Raw genomic sequence first — 4,166 nt, forward strand, 5'->3', positions numbered from 1 at the left:
CCTGTGGAAGAAAACCCAATTCAGATTCAGTGCCTGTGGAAGTTTACCCCATTCATAGTCAGTGCCTGTGGAAGTTTACCCCATTCAGATTCAGTGCCTGTGGAAATGTCCCCCAGTGAGAGTCAGTGCCTGTGGAAGTTTACCCCATTCAGATTCAGTACCTGTGGAAGTTTACCCCATTCAGAGTCAGTACCTGTGGAAGGGTACCCCAGTGAGAGTCAGTGCCTTTGGAAGTTTACCCCATACAGAGTCAGTGCCTGTGTAAGTGTACCCCAGTGCGTGTCAGTTCCTGTGGAAGTGTACCCCAGTGAGAGTCAGTGTCTGTGGAAGTTTACCCCATTCAGATTCAGTAACTGTAGAAGTTTACCCCATTCATATTCAGTGCCTGTAGACGATTACCCCATTCAGAGTCAGTGCCTGTGGAAGAGCACCACATTCAGAGTCAGCGCCTGTGGAAGTTTACCCCATTCAGAGTCAGTGCCTGTGGAAATGTACCCCAGTGAGAGTCAGTGCCTGTAGAAGTGTACCCAAGTGAGATTCAGTGCCTGTAGAAGTGTACCCATTCAGAGTCAGTGCCTGTGGAAGAGTACTCCAGTGAGAGTCAGTGCCTGTGGAAGTTTGCCCCATTCAGAATCAGTGCCTGTGGAAGTGTACCCCAGTGAGAGTCAGTGCCTGTGGAAGTTTACCCAGTCAGAGTCAGTGCCTGTCGAAGTGTACTCCACTGAGAGTCATTGCCTGTGGAACTGTAACCAATTCAGAGTCAGTGCCTGTGGAACTTTACCCCATTCAGATTCAGTGCCTGTGGAAGTGTACCCCAGTGAGAGTAAATGCCTGTGGAATTTACCCCATTCAAAATCAGTGCCTGTGGAAGTGTACTGCTGTGAGAGTCAGTGCCTGTGGAAGTTTACCCCATTCAGATTCAGTGCCTGTGGAAGTTTACCCCAGTGAGAGTCAGTGCCTGTGGAAGTTTGCGCCATTCAGATTCAGTGCCTGTGGAAGTGTACTCCTGTGAGAGACAATGCCTGTGGAAGTTGACCACATTCAGAGTCAGTGCCTGTGGAAATGTACCCCAGTGAGAGTCAGTGCCTGTGGAAATGTACGCCAGTGAGAGTCACTGCCTATGGAAGTGTACCCCACTCAGAGTCAGTGCATGTGGAAATGTACCCCAGTGAGAGTCAGTGCCTGTGGAAAAGTACGCCAGTGAGAGTCAGTGCCTGTAGATGTGTACCCAAGTGAGTGTCAGTGCCTGTGGGAGTGTACCCCAGTTAGAGTCATTGCCTCTGGAAGATTTCCCCATTCAGAGTCAGTACCTGTGGATGTTTACCCCATTCATAGTCAGTGCCTGTGGAAGTTTACCCCATTCAGATTCAGTGCCTGTGGAAGTGTACCCCAGTGAGAGTCAGTGCCTGTGGAAGTTTACCCCATTCAGAGTCAGTGCCTGTGTAAGTGTACCCCAGTGAGATTCAGTGCCTGTGGAAGTTTACCCCTGTGAGTTTCAGTGCCTGTGGAAGTTTAACCCTGTGAGTTTCAGTACCTGTAGAAGTTTACCACATTCAGATTCAGTGCCTGTCGAAGTGTACCCCTGTGGGAGTCAGTGCCTGTGGAGGTTTACCGCATTCAGAGTCAGTGCCTCTGCAAGTTTACCCCTTTCAGATTCAGTACGTCTGGAAGTTTACACCATTCAGATTCAGTGCCTATAGAAGTGTACCCCACTCGGAGTCAGTGCATGTGAAATGTACACCAGTGAGAGTCAGTGCCTGCAGAAGTGTACCCAAGTGAGAGTCAGTGCCAGTAGAAGTGTAGCCAAGTGAGAGTCAGTGCCTGTGGAAATGTACCCCAGTGAGAGTCAGTGCCTGTGGAAGTTTACCGCATTCAGAGTCAGTGCCTCTGCAAGTTTACCCCTTTCAGATTCAGTACGTCTGGAAGTTTACACCATTCAGATTCAGTGCCTATAGAAGTGTACCCCACTCGGAGTCAGTGCATGTGGAAATGTACACCAGTGAGAGTCAGTGCCTGTGGAAATGTACCCCAGTGAGAGTCAGTGCCTGCAGAAGTGTACCCAAGTGAGAGTCAGTGCCTGTAGAAGTGTACCCAAGTGAGAGTCAGTGCCTGTGGAAATGTACCCCAGTGAGAGTCAGTGCCTGTGGAAATGTACGCCAGTGAGAGTCAGTGCCTGAAGAAGTGTACCCAAGTGAGAATCAGTGCCTGTGGAAGTTTACCCCATTCAGATTCAGTGCCTGTGGAAGTGTACCCCAGTGAGAGTCAGTGCCTGTGGAAGTGTGCCCCAGTGAGAGTCAGTGCCTGTGGATGTTTACCCCATTCAGAGTCAGTGCCTGTGGAAGTGAACCCAAGTGAGGGTCACTGCCTGCGGAACAAAAACAAGAAATGCTGGAATCACTCAGCAGGTCTGGCAGCATCTGTGGAAAGAGAAGCAGAGTTTACGTTTCGGGTCAGTGACCCTTCTTCGGAACTGTCAAATATTAGAAAAGTCACAGATTATAATCAAGTGAGGTGGGGGGGGCGGGGGGCAAGAGATAACAAAGGAGCAGGTGCAGATTGGACCAGGCCACATAGCTGACCAAAAGTTCACGGAGAAAAGGCAAACAATATGTTAATGGTGTGTTGAAAGACAAAGCAATATTGTTGGCCTTTTCTCCGTGACCTTTTGGTCTGCTATGTGGCCTGGTCCAATCTGCACCTTCTCCTTTGTTATCTCTTGCCCCACCCCCACCACACTTGTTTATAATCTGTGACTTTTCTAATATTTGTCAGTTCCGAAGAAGGGTCACTGACCCGAAACGTTTACTCTGCTACTCTTTCCACAGATGCTGCCAGACCTGCTGAGTGATTCCAGCATTTCTTGTTTTTGTTTCAGATTTCCAGCATCCGCAGTATTTTGCTTTTATTTCAGTGCCTGTAGAAGTTTACACCATTCAGATTCAGTACCTGTAGAAGTTTACCCCATTCAGATTCAGTGCCTGTGGAAGTGTACCCCATTCAGATGCAGAGCCAGTAGAAGTTAACCCCATTCAGAGTCAGTGCCTGAGGACGTTTACCCCATTCAGATTCAGTGCCTGTGGATGTGCCCCCCAGTGAGAGTCAGTGCCTGTGGAAGTTTACGCCATTCAGATTCAGTACCTGTAGAAGTTTACCCCATTCAGATGCAGTGCCTGTAGAAGTTTACCCCATTCAGAATCAGTGCCTGTGGAAGTTTACCCCATCAGAGTCAGTACCTGTGGAAGTGTACCCCAGTGAGAGTCAGTGCCTTTGGAAGTTTACCCCATACAGAGTCAGTGCCTGTGTAAGTGTACCCCAGTGAGAGTCAGTGCCTGTGGAAGTGTACCCCAGTGAGAGTCAGTGCCTGTGGAAGTTTACCCCATTCAGATTCAGAAACTGTAGACGTTTTCCCCATTCATATTCAGTGCCTGGGGAAGTTTACCCCATTCAGAGTCAGTGCCTGTGTAAGTGTACCCCATTCAGAGTCAGTGCCTGTGGAAGTGTAACACAGTGAGAGTCAGTGCCTGTGGAAGTTTACCCCATTCAGAGTCAGTGCCTGTGGAAGTGTACCCCAGTGACAGTCAGTGCCTGCAGAAGTGTACCCCAGTGAGATTCAGTGGCTGGGGAGCGGCTATCCATTAGCAGTCACTGCCTATAGAAGTGTACCCCACTCAGAGTCAGTGCATGTGGAAATGTACCCCAGTGAGAGTCAGTGTCTGTGGAAATGTACCCGAGTGAGAGTCAGGGCCTGTAGATGTGTACCCAAGCGAGTGACAGTGCCTATAGAATTGTACCCAATTGAGAATCTGTGCCTGTGGAAATGTACACCAGAGAGAGTCAGTCACTGTGGAAATGTACCCCAGTGAGAGTCAATGCCTGTAGAAGTGTACCCCATTCAGAGTCAGTGCCTGTGGAAGTGTACCCCAGTGAGAGTCAGTGCCTGTCGAAGTGTACCCCACTGAGAGTCATTGCCTGTGGAACTGTAACCAATTCAGAGTCTGTGCCTGTGGAAGTTTACCCCATTCAGATTCAGAAACTGTAGACGTTTTCCCCATTCATATTCAGTGCCTGGAGAAGTTTACCCCATTCAGAGTCAGGGCCTGTGTAAGTGTACCCCGTTCAGAGTCAGTGCCTGTGGAAGTGTAACACAGTGAGAGTCAGTGCCAGTG

Source organism: Heterodontus francisci, unplaced genomic scaffold (assembly GCF_036365525.1).
Source record: "Heterodontus francisci isolate sHetFra1 unplaced genomic scaffold, sHetFra1.hap1 HAP1_SCAFFOLD_83, whole genome shotgun sequence".
Taxonomy (NCBI): Eukaryota; Metazoa; Chordata; class Chondrichthyes; order Heterodontiformes; family Heterodontidae; genus Heterodontus; species Heterodontus francisci.